Genomic DNA, 27006 nt, shown 5'->3' on the forward strand with positions numbered 1-27006 from the left:
TATAGTAATTCCTCCCAGGCATGCTCAACTCAGTTCAACAATATTCACTCAAATTGAGGTCCTACATGTGAAAAAAAGACATATATTTTTTTCATTTTGAATAAATACATTCATTGTTTTTACTCTGGAGTGTGACATATAAATAGGACAGTCAGAAAAGTGCTGATTTGCTTATAATACTAAATATTACGTGAAAGTTACCAGCCTCTGATGTAAAATTTGCCAAGATGAAATAACAACTGTCATGGAACTTCAGTAACTCTTTCTAATAATCTGGTAATCTTCAAAATTTTCACAAAGAAACCTTGTCGTTTGAAATCTTTTGCAAAGAGATGTGATCTTTCACAAAGAGATCTTGTCAGCAAAAAATAATAGCCAACGGATAATGCTATTGATAAAATTTCATAAATTTTACCAAGACTATTATATGCATTTACCAGTACATTACAAAACACTAAGAATAGTTAAAACAGTCCTTGAAAATAAATGCATTACATCTGCTATCTCTAATTTCACATCCTGTGTTTTTCAAATTCTTGCTAATCCTCAAAATACAATAACCTGTAGTACGTAGTATTAATGGATCTCCTCATAGTTATTGCAAATTAGCAAGTTCCCATGGCATTATATTTCATTCCTTTACTATTAAATACATTCAGATTATGCTATTTATTAGACTAGGCATTCATTCTAAACTGATTTATTTTGCTTTTCATGTCACTATTTAAAATTTATTTTAAATATAATCTTAATCAAAATAACAAGGTAGAGCACACATTTTTCTGCATGAAATACTGCCTTTGGGACTTTAGTGAGCTCTTGAGGTTACAAGTTAGATTTCAAGAAAGTTTTGATAGTCCCCATAAGAGGAAACAGCTGGAGAAAAGCCACCAAGATCAGGTTTTAAAATGTGACTCTTAACAGAGAAAGCAAAAAGATTAAGATAGTTTGGCAATGAGGAGCAAAATATTAGGGCAAGCCAGATCTTCTCAAATGCAATGAGCTTTAGAGAAAAAGACTGAATAGTTTTATTATTCACACAATTTAGATTATTATTGTAAATGGCTGTTTGATATAAAATGGAGAAGTTTACAAGAAAATCATGGAAACATTTTTATCCTAAATATATTACAAAGTAGGTCCATATGAATTATTGTTAGATACTAAATAGAATGAAATGTAATACTTGCATTTTATTTTTAGTATATCATAGAGATCTTCTTTTTCTCTTTCCTTCCCTTTTCATGAGGAAGAATTTCTCAGACTAGGTCTTTTCTCTACCTTCACTCATTAATGTGACTGGTAAATCTTGGTTAGGAAATTGGGTACACTCAGCTCAGGCCCATCAGGGCTGTTTATTTCTTTTGCTTTTGCTTTTTGTTCTTGGCAACCCATACTCAAGAAGCAGACCCCGCCCTCTCTTCTGTGTGTTAGAATCATAGGAAGGCAAGGCCCAGTTGGAAGGTTCTTCATGTTCCAGAGCTGTCTGTGACTGAGTGGGCAAATCAGTCATATTCAGGGACGAAATATTAGGCACATTCTCCAATCAGTTATTTCACCGCCATTCTGTCTCGTGTCCCAATTAGGTCTGTATTGGTAGAGGAACATGTCATTTACTTGTTTCACCAAACCCCAGTAGCAGAGGGGGCCCCAATACATTCACTGGGTTCCAAGGCTGATTTTACCATTAACCTGTTCTACCCACCCACAAAAGGGCTGCTCTAACATCTTCAAATTTTATTTTGCCATAACAGTGAGGTTTGTCCTGGATAATCTCTCAAGTTCTTCCCACTGTTGATTAATTTTATTGATAATTAATTGATAAAATTATCTAAAATGGTGTTTCAATCCACAAACAGTTATTAAAATTAAAAAGGCATTTTATAGAAATAAAATAACAAGTATCATTAACTGGTTACAAACTGTTTGCTAGAACTACTCGGCCAAACAATTTTTATTCACTAACTTGTTTTTAATTTTCACAATTTTCCTTTGAGATATCCTTAACTCCTTTATACAAATAAAGAATCTGAGTTTTAGAGATCAAACATCTATCCCAAGATTAGATAGCATTTAAAATACAGATTTTGAATTCATTTAAGTTAGTGTGGCTTTAAAATTAACATGATTACTTAACAAATATCCTTATATCAAAATTTCTTATTATATCTTTTATATGTAATTTAAATGAATTCAATTATTCTGGCATTAGTCACATGATTTGTCCCTCAAAGCCTGTTATTTTTCTTCTATAGATTTGTGTATATATACACTAAAATAGTAAAATAATTCACATATATATGATATATAATGTTAATATATACTACTGATTTTATACATTATTATATTATTATTTAATATACATAAATATATATGCTTTTTTACTTTTCTGTATCTTCATATTTTTAATCAACATTAAAAACTCAAATGTATCTCAACTAAATTCATAGCTCAAAAAAACTGCAAAATAACTGTACCTCACAGTTACTATGAATGTGTTAAAGAAAGCATGATTAAGGTTTATATCATAGAAACAAACAAACAAATATGGAAAAACAGAAAGAAAATAGTGAATGCTTTCTCATTATATTCATTTATCTTCCATGATGATTAAATATCTTCATGTTTATACCTTTGCTTTTTTAAAAAAGAGACCTAGAATCGACAAAATGACTAAACCTAGTAAAGCTGAAAAATCTATCAACATCTACTTTTTAGTAAATAACAATTAAGTTTCATCTGCATAATTTTCAGGTTTTGTATGAGATACTACTTTTCTTACGCACTCCAAAGTCAAAGGAGAATGTTAATATTTTCTAAAGCAGTAAAATATAGTGCTTGAATATCCAATGTTAGTATTTTCTAAAGCAGTAAAATATAGTGCTTGAATATCCTTTATATCCCTACAAAAAGAGTGACTTCATTTATGTTTTCTTTTAAGTAAATCCACTTTGGATTTCAAAGGTAATGTAATCTGCTATTAAAATGCCTCACAAAAAGTGTTGTGGAGGGGGGCATCAACCTCCCAAAAAATCATTATAGAATTATAGCCAATGCATCTGAATTATTTTGTGGAAAGACCCACTGTTAAAAAAATAAAATAAAAAACAGTGTAAAGCAAACTAAGAGTGGGGTTGATATCCCAAACTGCCTTTTCAACACTGACGCTTGCTACTTATCAGCATCATGGCCAGATAGTGGACCTCTCTTGGTGTCAGTTTCCTCTTCATTGACCCACTCCATAGGGTCATTGTGAGGTAATTGATGCAAGCTTCCTGCAACATGCACAGAGCTGAATAAATCATAGCTATTATGTTAAGGAGAATGTAATGTGTTCTTATATTTCCAAACAAATGCTAAAATCTCATATTTCCCCCCACTATTAGGGAGTAATCAATAGCTTTATTGTTCAAACAAAACAATAACCTTTCCCATAAAGGAGTATCAACACATTCATAGTCTTCCTTGTGTCCTAAGTTCACATAACTCTTCCTATTACTGTGTTATAATGAAGTCACTCTTTAAAAAATAATAAAAAATAAAACAATACTATTATTGCTTAAAACTGGAGAATCAAACTTAGTATGATAGATGTGAAATACTATAAACCTAACAGTTTACTACATTACACTGAATTATGTCTAGATGTTCATGTGCTTAACAAATATTTTCAGAATAATATTAGCTATGGTATGTTCCAAAATGCATTAAGTTGGTCTTCATTGTAGAAGTAATGGTTATGTTTTTAATAGACCTATATACATTCGCTGGTTTATTTTGGTTACTTTTATGGACTAGTGTGAAGGGTTTTGGCATTTCAGGGCAATAAGAAGTTTTACACACACAAACATAGGAAAACATGTGTTGATGTACAGTCATCACTGACCTGATTATGAAATATAGTGTTAAAGGTTCAATAGGGAAATTGAAAGACTGATATTAGAAAGCAATATTACATTGTTGTACTTCATTTCCCAGCACATAGATTGTCTGACTGTGTTCAGAGGATGCAACATATTTGAGATTCTAGGTCTATTTCAAATATGCTGAAGCCTACACAATACCAGGCCCACTTATGGCTTTCACTAAGTAAGTAAACAGTCTGCAATGCTCCTTGTAACTTTTCTGATTGGAGAAAACCATAAAGATAACATTTTCCACTAGTCTAAGACATGGAGGCATTTCAGAAACATGCACTATTTTGTACAAAATCTATATGTACAAAAATCATTTAAATATCTTTTGAAAGAACATTTACAGTATGATTTTCTGAAAGGAGCAGCACTATACTTTGGTGGCCCACTTCAGTTTTACCTGTTTTGCTTTCTCTACTTCCTTCTAACTCTGTATTCTAGTTGCCTGTCCACAAAATATATACCTAGCCTATGTTGAGGTATAATTTCTTTTTTTGCAGAACAAAGATATTTATAGTCTTAAACACCCAAAACAAATGCTTTTTGTATTTTATTTTTTTCTGGGGGTATTTAAAAATAATATACTTATTTTTTGTATTTGCACAAATTCAAGCAAATGCAATTATGGCCCCTCTGTTGTAGAAGAGTGCATTTAATTTATTAGGTAGCTTGTTTTGTATACATATTCTGAAGCATCTCTGAATTTCTCAAATATTAGGTTACTATACGTTGCAATATTTGGTATACCCTCCACTGTGCATCAATCCTCAGAGATAGTGAAATCTTTTATTGGATTGGTTGAAAATCAAAGGCACATGGAAGCAATTTGTAATCTATAAAATGCTCTCTCTGTACCAGTGCCACCCACTAAGAAGCAACACAATAGGTAACTTAATGATTAGAGAAATAGTGATGATCTAAATCAAGTTACTCTTAATCTTTAACATTCAATGTGTGCATGTGTAGGCCTGCAGGGAAGGGATTTTGGAAAATGACCAAAGACAGATCATTTTGCTGGAAGATCTTAATGCTAGATGAGAAAAGACATAATCTGCACAGTCAGATATACAGGGATGCCATTTGCAGACATTAGTGCAAACAGCCAACTTGCACCTTGGTTTTATTACCTGTAAAATAGGAATAATCAGTTTTACTTCATAGCATTGTTGAAAATATTAAATTTCATGTATGTGTGAAGTTCATATCACATAAATCTTCTGGTATATCTTTGTCTTTTTGTAAATATTAGTGGCATTTACTCTTCCTTTGTCTTCTCCATCATTTAAATTAATATCAGAAATAATTTACTGAGCACCTTATATGATAAAATAGTAGACGCTGAAGAAGGTTGCCCTGAAGTAGCTCAAAAGCCAGTGGGAATCTACTCATACAGTCCGTTTACTCACAGACACATGCACACACACATACACACACACAGATACTCAATCAACAGCTCTTTTCTGTTAACAGCGTCATCATCATTCTTCCATTTTCTCTTTTCCCACAGACTGAACCCAGACTGACCATTAATCATCAGAGCCCATCAGACCCACCTCCTTAACATCTTTTGCATCTATTTCACTCTTCACATTCTTCTGCTGGCCACTACCCTGCTTTGGGCTCATATTGGCTTCAGTAATGCAATCATTTCTTAATAGACTTTTCCTTGCCACCACTACCTGATTTGCATGACTACCTTGGTTATCATCATTAAAACACACTTCATTTTTCCCTACTTTCTAAACCCTTTAATTTCATCATCAAAAACAAAGCTATATGTTCAGACCAGTAAAGACCTTGACCTCTTCCTACAACTGTATCTTCTAATAAGCAGTCAATCCATCCCAGGTCATAATGATAATAAACGTTCCTCAGGTGTGAGCTGCATCCTCTTGCCTTTCCTCTGTTTCTCAAGTTGGAATGACATATTTTCAATGACATATCCTTCCCTCACCACAAGATATTATCTTGTCAAACTTCATCCCAACCTTGTGATACTGATCTATCTTGTTGGCATGAATCCTTCTACCCCATATTATCATTTCTATATTATGACCTCCATTAAGATAAACTCTCTTAGAGATATGTGTCTGCCTATATATCTCCTCCACTGGAAAAGTGAGGTCCAAAAGGGCAAAGACTGTCAGATTAGCTATGGTTTTCTCAGGCCTTAGAATAATGTTTTAGTTAGAGAAGCTTTAAAAGAGATCCACTCAAATGCAACTGGTTTCAACTGTACTTGGGCAACCCGTTCATACCAATTTATCTTGCTTTTCTCTCTCATTCGTTTATATGTTGTGTTTTTCAACTCTGTAATATCCTTCTCTAATCTTTGACTAGTGATATTCAATCCCATGCTCTCTTTTGTTTTAAATAGTTGGTTTCCTTTTAAATGGAGTCTATAGTCAATCAACTTCCCATATTTACTATAGAAGAGCCATGTAACCTGTCATTTGCCCAATTCATTGATACAGGATAGGAGAAGAAGAGTTGAATCCAGGCATTCCAGAACTCCCAGTGGAAATGGCCCACATTGATTGAACAAATGGAATACAGATAAGAATATGTCAGATGTCCACAAGAAGAAGATAACATCACCAGTTGGGATTCAAAAATAATCACCTACATAGGCCAGGCGTGGTGGCTCACGCATGTAATCACAGAACATCGGGAGGCCAAGGCAGGCAGATCACTTGAGGCCAGGAGTTCGAGACCAGCCTGGCCAACATGGTGAAACCCTGTCTCTACTAAAAATACACAAATTAGCTGGCTGTGGTGGTGGGCTCCTGTAATTTAAGCTACTAGGGTAGCTGAAGCAGAGAACCTGGGAGGCAGAGCCTGCACCTAGATTGTACCACTGCACTTCAGCTTGGGTGACAGAGTGAGACTTCATCTCAAAAACAACAACAGAAGCAAAAACAAAAACATAAGTAATCACCTACAATTTGGGTATTCTTTTCATCTATTGATGCATAAAACCCCTAAATCTTAGTAGTGGTTTAAAACAATGACAACACTTAATTTACTCACAAATCTGAAATTTACTTTTCTTATAAATCTCTGGTTTAATTATATCAGCTGGGGTGGCTTCAAGTCTGGGGGCTGGAAACAAATGAAGACTCATTCACTTACATGGCTGGTCAATTAGTACCTTGCCTGGGGCCTTGGAAAAAGCACCTATACCTGGCCTTCCCAAATGCTATGTGGCTTCCTTGCTGCATGGAGGCTGGATTCTAAGGGTAGGAATTCCAAGATGAAGAGGTGGAAACAATAACGCCTTTTTTGATTTAGCCTCAGAAGTCACATAACATCATTTTTGCTATAGTAACAGGCCCATTTAGATTTGAGGGGAAGGCACGTAGACTCCATCTTTTTGGTGGAGAAATGTCAACATCACATTGTAAAAAAAACCTATGGAATGGGATATATTGGTGAGCAACATTTGGAAAATACTATATTCTACAATGAACTCAAGGATGACATTTGCAGGCATAATCCTTCTGTCTCCTGAATAATATTCCCCACTGCATATTATGCAACATGTGTTGTTATGATAAAGGCAGAGAAAGGATTAGGATTAGTAAAAATGTTGCCTGGGATAGTAGGGTTTTACTCCCCGGAATTGAGATTAAGACATTTCATAACTTACTACAGATATTTTCGAGCTCTACTGTACCTACGAGTTAACTATGGCACTTGTTTAAAGATACAGATTCCAGACACCCAGAGATTTTAAATCAGTAGGCCTGACTTGGGTACACAGTATATGACAAATACCCTCAGAAATTCTGAGTTAGTTAATCTAGCATCGACACTTTGAGAAATACTGATTTCTTCTGCTATTTTAGTACATGGCATAAGATTAAAAAATAATACATTTGTATGAGTCCTTCCAAAATACAACTAGTGTTTTGAAGGAGTAGGGTAGGAGGGAAATGACTATGCTGAATGCAAGCTGAATAATCAGCTATGCTGATATGTTTTATTTTCTCAGCCTTATTGCCTTTGTATTTAGAAGTAATTAATAGGTACTTGCCAAATGAGATATGGGATGTGAGAAAGACTAATTGTTGAATATGGGCAATCGCTATACATGTTTTTTCTTTTCAAACTTTAAATCAATGTGGTTATTTTTTTTTTGAGACGGAGCCTTGCTCTGTCACCCAGGCTGGAGTGCAGTCGTGCGATCTCAGCTCACTGCAACCTCCACCTTCTTGGTCCAAGAGATTCTCCTGCCTCAGCCTCCTGAGTATCTGGGATTACAGGTACCCACCACCACACCCAGCTAATTTTTGTATTTTTTTTTTTTTTTTTTTTTTAGTAGAGACAGGGTTTCATCATGGTAGCCAGGCAGGACTCGAACTCCTGACCTCAGGCAATCCACCTGCCTCGGCCTCCCAAAGTGCTGGGATTACTAGGTATGAGTCACGGAGCCTGGCCTTTGGTATGTATTTTTCACAAAAGAAAGCTGAAATTTAGGAGGCAAAATTGTACACAGTAAAAGAACTAAGTGGATATACCACCAGGATTCAGTTTCTCTGACTCCAGAGATATTGTCTTTTTGTCCTTATACTTCAATGTTCAGCATCTTTATGTAAGTCTAAAACTGGCTTCATATTCTCTATCATTTGCGTGAATAATTTACTTAAATACAGACATGCTACAAGGACCACCCACAGACTCCCCCATCACTATGAACTAGAGAGTGTTTGATAACACTTGCCATAAACACGTTTCATTCTGAAGTCATCTCATCTTTGAAATGCAGCACTCAACATAGAGATTTGACCAAATACTCTGTGAAATGCTTTACAAGATAAAACGCTCCTCTTTGTGAAAAAGATTGGCACTACTTTTAGGTAACCCTGTTCCCACAACTGAAGATGAATCGAGTTGACCTTCTGTCTGAGCAAGAATATAAGTTTCTCTCTTAAACTTTCTCATTTCAGTAACCACTTTTCCTTCTTAACTATAAGTTTTTCACTTTAGCAAACAACATAGACTATCTGCACTGCAGGAAACTGTGAGAATTCAGTCATGAGTTAACTGCCTCCTAACACAGACCAAAGGCTCTTGTAAGACATATGATGTTGGAGGCAGTATAATGGGCATGTTAACTATCCCTACTCCTAGTCTCCAGGCTCTAGCCCACTATCAACTTTAATCATCGAAGTGGAATACCTTGGCCATTTCCTCTTATCCCCTGCAGAAAGGGCTTCACTGAGTACAATTTAATGTTATGTTCTCAGCCAGTAAAGTGAATCAATACCAGAGCTGTCCATTTCAGCAGTATCTTTGTTTCTTGCAGACATTGTTTGTTACGTTATTCAGTACCTCTTAATCAAGGAAACGTGATAAATTTTGTCTGAAATTTGGTCCCAGAAAAAAAGTTTGCTTCCACAGATAAGTGTCTTTATTTTCTTTTGTCAGAGAAGAAAAAGATGTGTAAACCAATGTGTTTATCTTTTTTTTGCCTTTCTTGCTCGGAAACTTGGAGCCATTTTAAGTGTCCAGCTATAGTAACTGGCTTATACCAAAGGCCTGTTAATCTTCTGGCTCGTTTTTAAAAATGTTTGCACATTTTGATGTTCATTATTTTTAGAATTAAAAATTATTTTTTAGTATTTAAAAATTGATTATAAAATATTCAGAGTATAAAAATAAAAATAATTTAAAACATGTCCCAAAAGTTAATGGTTCCTTACTCCAGTATTTTGTGAATTTTCTTTCAATAGAAGTTGAAGTAACATGATTTTCTGATTAGTCCTGGTATGCAGGTATTAGAAACTCACAAAGTCTTTTCTATTCAAAATTACCCCTTTCAGTTCTTACCAATACATTAGGGAAATCATGTCATTGCCAAGTGCTGCTGTCAATCATTTGTCAGTTATCAAGATGATGGTGATGGTAAATAGTGTAGTCATGTCACATCTGGACCACTTTTAACCTCTTTATTTCTGTAGCCCAGATCACTCTGCCTTAATACAAAGATTATACTTGTCTCCAAACATCTAGAAGAGAATTCTAGGTAAAAATGCATTAATAGTATCCTGACCTAGATTTTCATAATGGATTGATATAGGGCTAGAATTGCTTTACAGATTGTTAACCTAAACAAACATTTCTTTTAGTGAGTAAGAGAGCATGGAATTTAGTGAATAAAGAGAAAACCAGATGTAAAATGTTATGCTGAAATTTATCTGTATAAGCCAAAAAACAAGTAAGTTTGCTCATCCTCCTTACAAATTTGTGATAGCAATATTATAGTTAATAGTCACCTACTTCTTTATTTCGTTTGTATCCAAGCCTGTATTTTAGTTCATCAGGTGCCTAAAATACTACAAATATTTAGAAAATGTATGATCTTCTCAACTAGGTCACTTGAAAGTACTTTACTGTTCAATTATGTCCCATATGCATTTGAACATAATATACCCAAATTAAACACGATATAGGACTTTAGATTGTAAAGTTAAAGGAAGTAAAAGCTCCTTATAGGAGACATTTTTACCACTACCACGTATTATCTTTAAAAGACAAATAGCTCTAATTTTTAGGCTACATAACTTCCCTCTCTGCCCCTGCCTCACTCCCTACATGTGTTTTCAGAAAAGAGTCCTTCTAGCTGCCACAGTACTAATGTGAAAACTGGGTCCATGTCTCTCCTAGAAATATGAATGACTATGACTTATAAACGAATAACTTCACTGGGGTTCCCATATTCTTGGTGGTCAAAAGGTGAAGTGATTGCCTAATGCTTCAAATTGCTTAACGGAGCTTTACAAGGAAATGCTTCTCACAGATAGCCACGAAATGAATACACACAACACATACCCATACATACATAGAGGAACTTAAATCTTACAATTTTAAAATAAAATATCTCTTTGAGAAGTATGTGGCCTTGGGTCATCTTCAATGTTTTCTTCTTATCTCCAGAAATATCAGACACATTAACTACAGAGGAATGAGGTGTTACCCCTTAATAATAGTTACTACCACTTGAAGAATAAAAAACACTGTTTAGTTGCAAATTCTCATTAACTGAAAATTAATTTATGTCAGTAAAGGTTGTATAAAGCAGACATTACATTTCCTTCCTAGTTTCACATAACTTCCATGCAAAGATAAAGGATAAATGGCATGAATAAAGTATTTTTTAATTAATTAGTTACTCTTTCCAAAAAAGACACCAAAAATGCTATGTTTGAGGTATTCATAAAGCTCCATAAAGGATTCTGGTTAACACAGGTAAACGAAATAGTATTATTTATGCTCCAGCTACTAAAAGGCTAACACCACCCTTAAAAATTGCTTTTTAAGAGATTAAGCTGCCTGAAGCCCAACCTAACATCACTTTGTTTAGTAAAGTGAAAATCTGTGTTAAGAAACATTAGAATATATGCTCTAGAAATTTATTATTAATAATATGCTGAGTAATATGAGTTTTATCATGAATATTAAAAATAACACTTAGAAAAGGTGAGCCACTTGAATCTATGGGGATCTTACCTCTCTTAATAATATGGATACTCTTCAGTTTTATTGCGTGTACTACTACAGACAGTAATGTGTCTCTATCTCATTTCATTCTTGGAAGCAAAATATGAAACAGGTACAAACACCTCCTAGATCTATGAGAAGATCAAGTATCCAGCATCCACCTTCTCATTATTTGCCTTATCCACTGTGATATTGATAAGTCTTATAAAAATACATTGTATTCATTTCTCTTTAGTCATTCCCAACTAGTAAGTTAGGTAAAGTAATTATTAAATTTAATGAAATATATTTCTTTTATACCTCATACTTCATGTAGATTATTGGAGCTCAGAAAAAGACACCCCTGAAGTGTAGTGCTTTGGCATGTTGAGTACTTTGGAAGTAAAGGACATTGGAAGACCTCAGAAACAGCCCCAGAACATGGCCTCTCAGACCTTCCAGTGCCTTCCTGTGACTCACCCGTCAATCTTCTTTGAAGCAAGTCATAGAAATCAGAATTCCTCATCCCCAAGGCAGGTAATAGTGAAACTGCCTTTGCAAGAATTATGACGGGGAAAAAATTCTGACAGAAAAATTATGACAGTGAAAGGAATCTGACCCAACTGACTCCATCTTGCTTCTAACCTGTAAGCTGTCCTGTTCATTCCTGGGCATACACCAAGCTAACCATGGGAGAAATTTAGTTTAACTTTAAAACAAAGATAGGCTGGTGTGATGGCTTATACCTGTAATCCCAGAACTTCAGGAAGCCAAAGCAGAAGGATTGCTCAAGCCCAAGAATTCAAACCACCCTGGGTAAAATGATGAGACCCCATCTCTACAAAGAAAAAATAAAAAAATTAACTGGGCATGGGGGTACATGCCTGTGGTCCCAACTACTCAGGAGGCTAAGGCAAGAAGATCACTTGGGCCCAGGAGGTTGAAGCTGCAATGAGTTGTGTTCGTGCCACTGCACTCCAGCCTGGGAAACAAAGCAAGTATCTGTCTCGAATATATACATACATACATACATACATATGTACATACATACATACATACAAAGATAATGACAGCCTCTTCCTGAAACTAATCTCTTACTTGCTCAGAGACGAAATCACTCTTGGAAAACTAACAAATTAGCCATGAGGTTAGACTTATGGCTCGGGAGTCATGCAATCAGAGGCCACAAGATTTCTAACCTCCTTAATTGATCCTATAGATAAAATCACTCTTGTAAAACCTATGATTGCTGTTCAAGGTAATTATCAGACCTTGCCTTCTGATAGCCCAGCTGGCGCCACCCAGACCAGCAAACTGGCCCAGCTGGTTTTGTGATCCTACCTGGTAAATGAAGACAAAAAGAAGACAGTTTTAACCCCTATGATTTCATCCCCAACCTAACCAATCAGCATTCCTTATTACACAGCCCCTGCCTGCCAGATTATCCTTAAAAAAAAATAGTCCAAATCTGGGGGTAGACTCCTTTGTACAGTAATAAACTCTTCCCCAGTTACTCGGTCAGCCCTGGAACCATTACGTTCTTTCTCTGTTGCGAAAACCTGCTGCTTTCAGTGAATTGGGTTTTCTGGACAATGGGCAAGATGAACTTATCAGGTGATTACAATAGTAACTAGAAAACAAAACCTAGAAATATTACTTTAACCTTCTCTAGCCTATCTATCTAGGAGCTTGCCATAAAGAAATTCTCTGACCTACCCTTGTCTAACAGTAGATTATAAAATCTCCCATTCCAGAGAGATCCTGCCATATTTCCAGGAGGAAATGTTACCGTGGAGAGGCCAAAAGCATCTGAGCAGAAGGCCTTTTAGAATGGTTTTCCTTCCCACTCAGTCTATTACCATTAGATCATACTCTTGTCCAATCACATTTCTACATGGCAATCCATGTTTCATTCAACCTAAGCAAAAATAAAAGTAGTTTTCCCTAAGTCTCTGGATCTTCATTTCTGAAGGCTTTACATGTCACGTAAAACTTTGACTAAATCTGTTATGCTTTTCTCTTGTTAATGTGTCTTTTGTTATAGCACGTTGGCCATGAACTTTATTTTACAAGATCCATGCAAAGATCCACTCTGGTGAACATCTTCTAACTTTTAGCAACTTATGCCCTCACTGCTGGGCCTAACATGACTATTGCTCAGGAAGCCTCTGAAACATAAACAAATGTAGAGTTCCCTTCATTTCTGCAAACTTGATGGACTTTATCATGGGAAAGAGTAGCTTTTCTGAAACAATGCTTAATGGTTTAGAATTAAAGGCATACAAATAAATCTTATTTTTAGAAATATGGAGTCAGAAAATATAACTATTTCTCAAAGAGAATTTCCCTTAGGCATTAAAACGTGATGATAAATTAGAAATGACAAAGCATTATAAAAATCTTAGACATTAGAAGCAGGAAGAGACTATAAAGGTTCCTGATTATAAGGATGATTAACCTTCAGTAAGTACTCATCATGGGCTTGACGTGATGAAAGTGCTTTCACATGAATATCTCCCTTAATATTTATAAGAAGGGTGGCTCAAGCCTGTAATCCCAGCACTTTGGGAGGCCGAGACGGGCGGATCACGAGGTCAGGAGATCGAGACCATCCTGGCTAACACGGTGAAACCCCGTCTCTACTAAAAAATACAAAAAGCTAGCCGGGCGAGGTGGTGGCGCCTGTAGTCCCAGCTACTCGGGAGGCTGAGGCAGGAGAATGGCGTGAACCCGGGAGGCGGAGCTTGCAGTGAGCTGAGATCCGGCCACTGCACTCCAGCCCGGGCGGCAGAGCGAGACTCCGTCTCAGAAAAAAAAAAGGGTATTAAGAAAGCAGTACTATTGTCCCCATTGTACAGATGAGGAAAGTAAGGCTTACAGAGGGTAAGAAACTTGCCCAAGTTCACACAGCCATCTTGAAAGGTGCTCACAATGTCACCCAGAGAGCCTGGTTCTAGAGCCCAAGTTCCAGGCACTTTTTTAGACTGGCTTTCTAATGTAACTCCTTATTTTTATTCAAGTAGAGTAGGGAAGTAAAATATCCAGAGCCATTTCACTAGTTAGGGGCATAACCAGAACTGAAATCAAGGCCAGATTAGCACTTAAAAACATATTACTTCTTAAAGAAGGTGCTAGACAGATACCATTCTTTCTGTGTCATACAAATCAGCAATGCCCCTGAAGCAGGGGTTTGTGGCTTTAGCATGTCATTTGGAGTGGTCTACTTCCCCTACTTCTCATTTTCTCTTCACCCATTTTCCTTATACCAAGTCTCATAAAATAACCCTGAGTAGATTACACTGGCCAAGTACACCACTTCAAGGCTGGCCTGGTGTGTGTAAATTGCCTCTCAGTGGGTGGCTATTATATTTATATTGGTTTAGACTGTTTCCATTGCCAATCCATTATGCTGGAATTCCCCCTTGCTGAGGGCAGCTGTGTTATTCTTTTCTTTGACTGAAGCCCAAGAACTATCTCTGCAACTCCTTGGGAACCAACCCTTTAAGAGTAAACATATTGAGTCATACAAGGCCACTCAGTATCCCACTGCTACTTGCTAAATCAGGAGCATTCCCCTTTGGCCCCAACCAGTTCACTTTGCTCATTTTTCAAGAAGATAGAAATTGGAGTAGAGTGAGAAAGTGATGTGATGCCTATTTATGCAGAAAGTCAAAGGAATGTACTGAAAATAACACTTGTGCAAGTAACTCTGTTTCTCTAGAAGGCACACACTTCAAGCATAATTACGATTGAGGGTCCAGACAGCTTCAGGTATGTCCTGATGAGCACCCTTCAAATCAAATGCGATGCTCTAAGTGCCACTTTCTGAAAAAAATCTCCCAGCAAATATGTATAACTATCTCAGGACTGAGCATACATTCTCAAAATGAAAGTTTCTTAGTCCAGGTTAGAGTCCAAAATCAGTGACTGGAAGTCAAGAACTAATTAAACATCTGTAATATGAGTTTCTGTGCCTCAGTTGGTGATATAAGTAGGACGCAAGTTTACAAATTTTATTGCTCCCTTGGGTACCAGGCATATCACTACAAACTGACGACTGTTAATAAACCCACCCAGCTGTCCTGTAAATGTAGACCCTTGGTCACAGGGAAAATAAGGGTGAAAATTTGGATATATTAAACTTATTGACATAATAGCAGAGAAAACCAAAAGCCTTTATCTGATGAAATGAGTCAGTTTCATGGTTCTTAATTAGGAATTCACATTTAGGAGTGGTAGTTGTAAGGACAAATATAAATCAAAAATAAGGTGCTTAATTATCCCTGTTGAAAATGAGAAAAGAGATAGCTCGTCTCTCCCTATCTCTTTGAGCATTTGCATTAGAAAACTTGTAATTATAAGTACCTTTTCTTCTCTTTGAAATGTATATAAATCCTTTTGAAAATCAGATAGGACTTTGTCAGCTTTAAGAGTCAGGAATGCCTTTCTCAAGGATTCAGGAGCCATCTCTTTGAAATGTAAACATCAAGGGGTATAGCACCCCTATCTCCAAGTTTATCTGGGAGAGCAGGAACCTAACTTCAGTGGGCACCTTGCTCCAAGTCACAAAATTACATCCTGCCACAAATATAGAGGAATTTTTTTTTTTCTGGGTAAAGCCAATTAACATAGATGGTCACCCCGGCAATGGTTGATTTGAGGATGAATTACGTGAGACAAATAGTGCTTTTAAATCTTTTTACTCATGGACTAGTTATTGTTTATACTGAAAGCATGTATGCAATGGGTTGAGATTGGTTGGCATACAGAAAGGTGAGATTTTGCAGTCTTTCAGCAGATTGCCTGTGATTAACATCACATCCTGGTTTAATGCTAATTCAAAAGTAAAACTGGGGTGGTTTTTGTTTCTACTATCTTCATGGAGAAAATTTCTGGACTGAGAGAAGATTGTGTTTTTAATTCTATTTCCTCAACATCGTCAAATTTTGGAGGGAGAAAAAAGAATTTATATGGACTTTGGTGGCCATGCATAACAGAGCAAGTTGTCCTTGATTCAGGAGACCTGAGTCCTCCCATCTAATATACCAAGCTGCACTGTTCAAACCAAACTCTGTTTCAGTTAAGATCCCAGTCAGACATGAAATGTTTGTTCTGCTTTTGCTTATATGTGCAATGTACTTTGAGTTCATTAAATTGGCATCACCTTGTTACAGTGAAGTCTCTAAAGCCAAACTAAACAAAAGAAAACAAAAACAAATTTTCAAATATTCATGTGAAAAATGGAGAAATGTAAAGTTGAAAATCATTTAAAGAAAATTTTAATTGCTACAAAGAAAATAAAATACCTAGGAATACAACTTACAAGGGATGTGAAGGACCTCTTCAAGGAGAACTACAAACCACTGCTCAAGGAACAAAGAGAGGACACAAACAAATGGAAAAACATTCCATGCTCATGGATAGGAAGAATCAATATCATGAAAATGGCCATACTGCCCAAAGTAATTTATAGATTCAATGCTATTCCCATTAAGCTACCACTGACTTTCTTCACAGAATTAGAAAAAACTACTTTAAATATCATATGGAACCAAAAAACGAGCCCATACAGCCAAGACAATCCTAAGCAAAAAGAACAAAGCTGGAGGCATCATGCTACCTGACTTCAAACTATACTACAAGGCTACAGTAACCAAAACAGCATGGTACTGGTACCAAAACAGATATATAGACCAATGGAACAGAACGGAGGCCTCAGAAATAACACCACACATCTACAACTTTCTGATCTTCAACAAAACAAGCAATGGGGAAAGGATTCCCTATTTATTAAATGGTGCTTGGAAAACTAGCCATATACAGAAAACTGAAACGGGACCCCTTCCTTACAACTTATACAAAAATTAACTCAGGATGGATTAAAGACTTAAACATAAAACCTAAAACCATAAAAACTCTGGAAGAAAGCCTAGGCAATACCATTCAGGACATAGACATGGGCAAACACTTCACGACTAAAACACCAAAAACAATTGTAACAAAAGCCAAAATTGACAAATGGGATTTAATTAAACTAAAGAGTTTCTGACCAGCAAAATAAACTATCAGCAGAGTGAAGGCAACCTATACAATGGGGGAAAATTTTTGCAATCTATCCATCTGACAAAGAGCTAATATCCAGAATCTACAAAAAACTTAAACACTTTTACAAGAAAAAAACAACCCCATCAAAATGTGGGCAAGGAATATGAGCAGACACTTCTCAAAAGAACACATTTATGTGGCCAACAAACATATGAAAAAAAGCTCACCATCACTGGTCATTAGAGAAATGCAAATGAAAACCACTGTGAGATACCATCTCACTCCAGTTAGAATCGTGATCATTAAAATGTCAGGAAAGAACAGATGCTGGTGAGGATATGGAGAAATAGAAACGCTTTTACACCGTTGATGGGAATATAAATTAGTTCAACCAGTTTGATCTTCCACACTGTAGAAGACAGTGTGGTGATTCCTTAAGGCTCTAGAACTAGAAATACCATTTGACCCAGCAATCCCATTACCGGGCATATACACAGAGAATTATAAATCATTCTACTATAAAGACACATGCACACATATGTTTATTGCAGCACTGTTCACAATAACAAAGACTTAGAACCAACCCATATGTCCACCATTGATAGACTGGATAAAGAAAATGTGGCACATATACACCATAGAATACTATGCAGCCATAAAAAAGAATGAGCTCATGTCCTTTGCAAGACATGGATGAAGCTGGAAACCATCATTCTCAGCAAACTAACACGGGAACAGAAAATCAAACACCACATGTTCTCACTCATAAGTGGGAGCTGAACAATGAGAACACATGAACACAGGGAAGGGAACATCACACACCAGACCCTGTCGTGGGTTGGGAGGCAAGGGGAGGGAGAACATTAGGACAAATATCTAATGCTGGCAGGGCTTAAAACCTAGATGACGGGTTGATGGGTGCAGCAAACCACCATGGCACATGTATACCTATGTAATAAACCTGCACATTCTACACATGTATTCTAGAACTTAAATTATAATAAATTTTTAAAAATAAAATAAAATAGAAAATTTTAAGAAGGCAAAAAAAATTGTTTTATATATGAAATTTACATGTATAAAAACTTGCAATAAAGTGATATCTGAGAAGGGTGATTTATTTGGACTCAATTTTATTTCTTGTATTTAAAGTATTTGCCAGTAGCTCCCTAAATTTAGTAAATATTAGAATCATCTGGAAAGTTTGTTTCAATGTAGTTTCATTGGACCAATTCCTGATACTTTTGTTTAATGTATATGGAGTGGATTCCTGAAATTTCCCTGTATACCCCAAGTGATCCATATGAACCAGAGACCCTCAATTATTAATAAATGCAATAAATACATAACATGATAAATTCTAGCTTGTGTTAGAACTAAAACAGACCTGGCCTCACTTTTGAATACAATAAAACAATTATATAGTGAATTATTATTCTATTATTCAAAATGACTGTTTAGTTGTCACACTATTTTTGTATGCATAGTCAGAAAAGAAACATACGTACATTGATGTGTTTCAATATAGTGCTAGGGCTCAGAACTGATATCCAAAGTATAGCATTTTGGCATGCTGAGCATTTTGAACTAAAAGAAATTAAAAGGCCTTAGAAGCTGCCTCTGAACAAAGGACTTTCTAACCTTCTCTTGTTTCTCTCCTACCTCTCAAGCACAGGGAGGGGCTTTCTCTGGAAGTTCCTTTATTTGACTGAGGAAAGTTCTTCCCAAAAAAAACGCAATTGAAACCCTCTCCCTAGGAATCTCATCAGATGACCACGAAAGATTAACCACCAGAGAAGAGAAAAGACTAAAAGTCTCCATCATGCCCAGACAGACTATTCTTCTAAGGGTAGCTCTGAGAGATTTCCTGGGAGACTTTATCTGCATAAGACAACCTTTGTCCACTGTAAAGTTCCAGCCCTCACCTTCTTCTATTGTCACCACCTCCGTCCAGATCTCAGGGGAAATTTGTCCTAGGCCATTGTCTGTTCTCCAGTACCATTCAGTTTCCAAAGAGAATCATTTACACGCTACCATCTGCTCTTTGGGCCCATTCAATTCTATGAAAAATCTTTTACTACCTCTAAAAATTGCCTATATTACACCCATTTTTCTCCTATGAAGAAGGTGCTATTTAAGCTTCAGCCATCTGGCCCTTCCTTGAGTCTCACATTTTGTGTACTGCCCATGTATTTGCACATACATCAATTTGGATGCCTTGTCTCCGTTAATCTGTCTATATTGTCAGTTTGTTTATAGACCCAAATTAAGTGAATCTTCAGAGGGAAAGTTAAACTTTCCTACAATAGCTAAAATAATAAAACAACATAGAGTTATATTTAAAAGCTTTATATCAATTTGCAATACCAGAAGCCAAGAATAAGGTGGGCAAAATTACATTAAAATGAAAAAAAAAAAAAAAAAAGACTTAAAATTTCATGCCAGAAGCTTTAGAGAACAATAGAAACTTTATTTAACCACACTGGGAAAAAGAATTTGGCATCTGAAATGTCAAATAAGTATGTTTTTACCATGTGGAGAGAAAGGTACCATTGCCCTGGAGAGGCACATGTCGTACCGGATAGTGTATGAAGCAGAGATTTCTGGGAGGCAAGTTCAATGGGAATTACTTTGGAAATTTTTCCTCAGGGGCACAAAATTTAAACTTCCGCCACTATGGAAAGATTATCACTGTTGAAATTGAACTCCCTTGGTGAGAGTTGTAGCAGAACAGTATCTCCTGTTAAACCTGCTGCCGGATTCCAGCTAACACAATCTCAATTTCTTTGCTTTTTAAAGCCCCCCAAAGCTTTATAAAATGCGGCCGATACACTTTCTCTTATGACAAAGATCAGTACTGTCATATAGGAAAGTATTCCTGACTCTATATCCATATTTCCAATATCAGCATTGCCTTCTTATAATATTTCAAATCAGTGAAGTCTTTAGTCATAGAAATCATGCACTTCAGTATTCAACCTTACAAAATGATAGGACATTTTCCAAAACAAAACAAAAATGAAATACGGCATACATCCAATGTGTTGTAAAGCTGGTTTTCTATTTTCTTTTATTCTTCTCCTTTTCTCTATTCATTTTTATGGCATTGTCCCTCTTCTGTCTCTTTTTTCCTGTGTTAATCTTTTATGCATCCTATTGAAACTGCCTTTGCAAAATTATGACTTAGACGGTGTAAGAGATCTAACCTAATTGGCTCCATCTTGCTTCTAACCTCCAAGCTGTTCTTGTTCCTTCCTGGGTGTAGGCTGAACTAATTTGCGGAGGAACTTAGTTTATAGTTTAAAACAAAGACAGTAACAGTCCGTTCCTAAAACAAACCTCCTTCTTGCCTGGGGACTAGACTGCCTTTGTAGGACTAACAAATTAGCCACAAGATTAGAAATTGTGGTTTAGGAGTAATACAGCCAGAGGCTACAAGATTCTGACTCTCCCTAAACTGCTTCTAAGATCAGTGTTTGAGATATTTTGCCAACCCTGCCCTTGATGGATCAGCTTGCACCACCCAGATCATCTAAACTGGCTCATCTGATCTTGTGGCTCCCACCTAGGAACTGACTCAAGGCAAGAGGACAGCTTCAACTTCCCATGATTTTATCTCTTACCTAACCAATCAGCACTCCTGACTCACTGGCTTCCCCCCTCACCAAGTTGTCCTTAAAAACTCTGATCCTTGAATGCTTGGGGAGACTGATTTGAGTAATAATAAAACTCCTGTCTCCCGCACAACCAGCTCTGAGTGAATTACTTTTTCTGTATTGCAATTCCCCTGTCTTGATAAATCAGCTCTGTCTAGGCAGTGGGCTAGATAAACCCACTGGGCAGTTCCACTATCTTTGTCATTGCACAAATATTTACATGTGTCTTCTTGTTCTCAGTGAGTACATTGATTCATTTTATTTTCTTGCTGGCTTCTATTTTTCACCTTTGTTTTCATTATAACTATGCAATAATTTCTTCTATACTTTCTGCTTTACACAACTTTCCTGCTGTCCTTAATTTCATTTACTTTTACTCAGTTTTACACATTACTTATTTCCTCTCTGTTTTATGGGTTGAATTGAATTGTGTCCCCCCAAAAATTCATATGTTGAAGTCACTGCTAACTCTAAATAAATTTGACTGTATTTGGAGATAGGATCTTTAAAGAAGTAATTAAGGTAACAGGAGGTCCTATGGTTGGACCCCAATCCAACATGACTGGTGTCCTTATAAGAAGACAAGATGAGGACAATACAGACTGATGAACAACCATGTGAGGACCCAGCAAGAAGGAGGACATCTGCAAGCCAAGGAGAGAGGCCTCTGAAGAAACCAGACCTGCACGTCCAGCCCCCAGAACTGTGAGAAAATGCATTTCTATTGTTTAAGCCACCCAGCCTGTGGTATTTTATTGTGGCACCTATAGAAAACCAATACAGCCTCTATTTCCATCTTTTCTCCTCTTTGATTCTTTGTACTATACCTCATCCCTGTTTTTTGAATATTCAGAGCAGTAGGCATGCCCCAGCTCTCTTTCCTCCTCTTATTTGCATGTCTTCTTCCTTCTTGATCAACACATGGAATATTCAAAGTGCCTATTTTGCTGGAAGCATTGTTCTTTGAGTGTTTCAACTTTCCTGTACCATAGATTCATCATGTGTCAAATGGAGATAATAGAAGTATTAATCTCACATAGGCCCATTGCAATGATTTAATTTGTTAACCAATAAAATGCCTATAACACTGTCTGGCACACAATAAGCCTAAATAAATATTGGTGGTGGTGGTGGCGGTGGTGGTAGTGGTGGTGATTATTTTTCTCTCATTCAATATGTATCCATTGAGTTTTTATCCTGTGCCAGGAGCTGTTTTCATGGAGCTCACAGTCAAGTGGGGAAAATTAGACGAGATACAAACTAACCAATAAATTAATAAATATCAACAGATTTTGATAAATGCTATGCAATACATTTTAAAAGGCGATGTGATACATAATTATGGGGTGGTTATTTTTCAGTGGTCAGGTGGCCTCTGTAGAGGTAACCCTAGCTCTAAGTAGAAAAAAATAAAAAGCCTGCCAGGAAAGTCCGGGGGGCAGTGGAGAGAGAAGCAGGTGAAAGAGCAGGAATGGTTAGTATAAAGACCCTTAAGTGGGCACCAGTTTGGTGATTTCACAGAGCTGAGAGGAGTATAATATGCTGCAGGATAGTAAGTATGAAGGTAGGTTACACAAAATGAGGTCAACTGAGGATCTATGGAGGGCCAGTTCATACCAGATTTTATAAGCCACTAAGGATTTAAGAGGTTAAGCAACCTGCTGATGTTAGCCCTGAACACCATTTTCTAGAAGGAGCGTAAGAGGCACTGCTAGACTCATGGGTGCCTGAAACCAGGGGCTCAATGCTTTCAGGATCTCTCTCTTTTTTGCCTTCACTTTACTGCTTCTTTCAGCATTGTTCTGCATCCTATCTTTATTTTCTTTCCTTCCTTTTTCTCCTGACCTGAGAGCAATGATTCAAGGAGAATTCTACTTGGCCTAGTTTGGGCGTCAAGCCATTACTGTGTTAAATTAGGTTTAGCCTAAAGTTGGCTCCTTTTAAGTGTGGCCTAAGGGTTTCTCCCTACACAAGGAACCGTAACCTAACTGGATGTGTAAACAGACTATAATCTACTCTTTGTGTCAATCACTGAGTTCCAGCCAAAGATAGTCTACTGTTCAAACCATTTTCAAATAAGGCAAAGGCCAAGCTGCAACCAATCCGGCTGTTTCTGAACTTTACCTCCATCTTCTATACACCACTTTCTGCTTTTCTGTTCAGAAATCTTCTTCTACCACATGGCTGTGCTGGAATCTCTCTGAACCTATTCTGGTGTGGTGGCTGTCCAATTTGTGAATCATTCCTTGCTCAATTAAACTCTGTTAAATTTAATTTGTCTAAAGTTTTTCTTAACTGTTCTGAGTGCATATTAATTACCTGGGAAGCATGTTTTAAATGCAAACTCAAAATTCTATAATGTACATCTTTAACAGTAATTCTGATGTAGAAGGTCCAAAGCCCACAATGAGAGGCATCTTGTTGTATTTTGAGGTGACCTTAGAAAGTTTTGAAGTAGACAGAAGGATGTTCCACTTTTGGTTTTTTTTTTTTGGTTGAAGAGCTCTCTTGTGTAAACACTTAGCATGGATTTCACAGGGTGAGGCTGGACATAGAGAGGACCAATAGGAGACTGCTGAAATCATTCAAGTAGGAAACAATAAATGTCTGAAGTAGGGCATTTTTGGCCAGAGATAGGAGAGAGTGAATTAAAGAGATATTAGGACTATTTGATCCCAGTGTGGTGTAGAAAATGAGGTCAGGAGAGAGGCATGGGAGTCTGGCCGCAATTACTAGGTGGACCATTGTGCTGCTATTCATCAATACATGAAATACTAAAGGGAGAGGGAAAAATGAATGTTTGTCCATGCCAATGCGGAACACGAGCATGCTATTTGAATAGGCTCTATTGTCAGTTTTTCTTTTCTCAACCCATCTGCCATTTCTGGCTAGCAACAGTCATAATATAAGCCATTGTGATATTAAAAATGGAATGATTAAACAGAAATATCAAGCACTACTATGGCCTCAGAGATATTTAATACTCTGAACCACAAAATAGCTTTGAGACAGGGTCTCACACTATCATCCAAGCTGGAGTGGCATAATCATGGTTCACTACAGCCTCGGCTTGGGGGAGCCTCTCTCCTCAGCCTCCCAAGCAGCTAAGGACCACAGGCACATGCCACCATGCCTAATTTAAAAACTTTTTTTTTTTTTTGTAGAGATGGGATATGCTACATTGCCCAGGCTACTCTCAAACTCCTGACTTCAAGCACTCCTCCTGCCTCTATCTCCCCAAATGCTGGGATTACAGGCATGAGCCACCATGCCCAGCCATGTTTAATTATTTCAAGTGTGAAAACCTTCTTATCAGAGTGACAGATAGTGTAATTCCTTCTTTCCTTGAAGTTTCCAAAGAGCCCAACAAACAGCTGATTCCTGAGAAAACAAGGCCACTAGAAGGACCTTCAACAAAAAGCATTCAAGTTGTGTAGGTAGAATTGCAACATCATGCCGCTCCTGGGGTTAACATTAAAAGCTTTAGACTTATTGGGAAATAATAATAAGAACTCTAAAACCAGAAGCAAACCTTACTGGGTCAAGAGCCTTTAGTATGAGGACTGCAAGGGACTCATAAGAGGATCCAGCCACGCCAGCAACCAAACTGTCCTATGTCCATGCCGATGAACTTTTATTACTTGCTACTTTGGGACTATCTGGAGTAGGATATAAGAATCTTGTGTATATAATATTGTTTCTACAAACTTAAGTACAAAAAGTATTGTTATTATAGAATGAGGGCTCAGTCATTCCTTAGTCTTCTGCAGGAAATTCTCAGGTTTTGTAAATTAGAGATTCTGCACCTGGGCCCTGCTGGACTAATAAAATCAAGATTGGTACTCAGAATGAGCAAAACTGGAGAAGCGGCCACTCTTTGACAAGTCATATGTGTGTAGACTGCACATTACTATAGCATATATTTCAGCAATAAATTACAGTAATGGAATAGGCATTTGTTGAACTATTAATACATTGCTTCCTTCTTTCCAACACCTTAAATAGCATATAACATAGGCTTCCCCTACTCTTGTCAAGAGTAACTGGGAAGAGAATGAAAACTGTGCTGTCTCCCTCTGTGAGCTTTCTCTCTCTTGCTAGGATGGGATCTGAAACCAAACTTCTGTGATGCTATAGCTCAGATTCTTCCATGATTGCAAGAACTCCCTCCTAATGTTAAAAAATAATTGCTTTATAGTTGCATGTTTTTTATCAATGTAACTAGTATCTCTGCTTGAATCTAAGCTGTGTCTATGCTAGGATTCAGAACTGAATTATACTTGAAATATATGCATTCATTTCATGGACTAGAATATATCATTTACTCGGAGGCTTCCAGATACCTACCTAAATCTTTTAAGAATTATCCAATAAGTTACATATTGAAACCTAAAAAAGAGATTACTTTCATGCCTGCTGGGCATCAAAGAGCTGAAGGATGGATCGCTTTGGTGCTCTCACTGAACTGGTGAGAACAGTGGTAGCAGTACCGGCCTTGGCAGTGTCCTAGTGCTTCCTGCCTTGGAGGCAGCCATGGCATTACTGGTGCCTTTGAAATTTTGGCAGTGAGTCACAGTTGTGGGGATTAGCAGTGACAGGATACATTGTCTCAGTAAGGCAGAATTGGAGAGGAAGAAAATGATTAACTCTATCTAGCCACCCATTTTCAGTCTTCTGCATCAGTGCTCCCCCTATCTCCAACCTCTGAACATTAAAATGCAAGAGGACTTTAGTCTTTAGACCCTTTTTTTCTTTATCAAAACTCGCTACACAGGTGATAACATCTGGCATATGGCCTCTACCTTGCCATACTGCCAATGATTCCCAAATCTGTACATCTAGTCTGGACTTTTTCCTGGATCTCTCAATTTGGATATCCAAACAGCTATCAGACAGTTCCATCAGGATATCTAATAGGTATTTCAAAATTAACACATGCAAATCAGATTCTTGTTCTTTTCAAATCTCTTCTTTTCATACTCCTTTTATTCTTTAAAGTTGCAACTTCATTCTTTGAGTTATCTAGACCAAAAATCTCATAGTTGCCCTTGATTCCTCTTCTCATCCCACCCCATATTCAATACAGTAGCAAATCTCATTGCCTTTTTTTTTTTTTAAGACAAGATCTCACTCTATCACCCAGGTTGGAGTGCAGTGGCATGATCATATCTCACTGCAGCCTCGACCTCCTGGACTCAAGCCATCCTCTTGCCTCAGCCTCCCAAGTAGTTGGGACTCCAGGTGCACACCACTGCACCAGGCTAACTTTTTTGAAAATAACTGATTTGTAGAGATGGTCTCGCTGTGCTACTCAAGTTGGTGTTGAATTTCCATCCTCAAACAATCCTCCCACCTCAGCCTCCCAAAGAACTGGGATTACAGGTGTGAGCCACCCCATTCAGCTAAATTACCATAGTCTACATTGTTCAAAATATATCAGTATCCACATCACGGCCACTGCTACCACTTGATTACAAAACTCCGGTCTTCCCTGGACTGCATTAGCTTCCTTATTAGTCTCCCAGCTTCTAACTTTGCCATCTTAAATTTGACTTTCAAGACCACAAGCCAGAGTGATACATATAAAACAAGATCAGACCTTGTTTCTCCATGGTTAAAATCCTCCAGTGGCTCCCTCATCATATACCAAAGCTCTAGTCTGCACACTCACTTATGTCCTGCATGCTGGCACCCCTGCTCCTCTTGGACACTATTGCTTTCCTCTCTGGCTCATATTGTCCTCTCCAGGCATATTGGCTCCTTGCTCATCCTGGAACACAGCAGGCTAATTCACCTCAAGGCTCTTTGACCTAGCTGCTCTGTCTGTTTGGAACATCCTTCTATAAAATATTCACATGGCTTTGTTCCACCATTTTCCTCAACATCTACCTAAATGTCAGATGATAGAA

Source organism: Rhinopithecus roxellana, chromosome 4 (assembly GCF_007565055.1).
Source record: "Rhinopithecus roxellana isolate Shanxi Qingling chromosome 4, ASM756505v1, whole genome shotgun sequence".
Classification (NCBI taxonomy): domain Eukaryota; kingdom Metazoa; phylum Chordata; class Mammalia; order Primates; family Cercopithecidae; genus Rhinopithecus; species Rhinopithecus roxellana.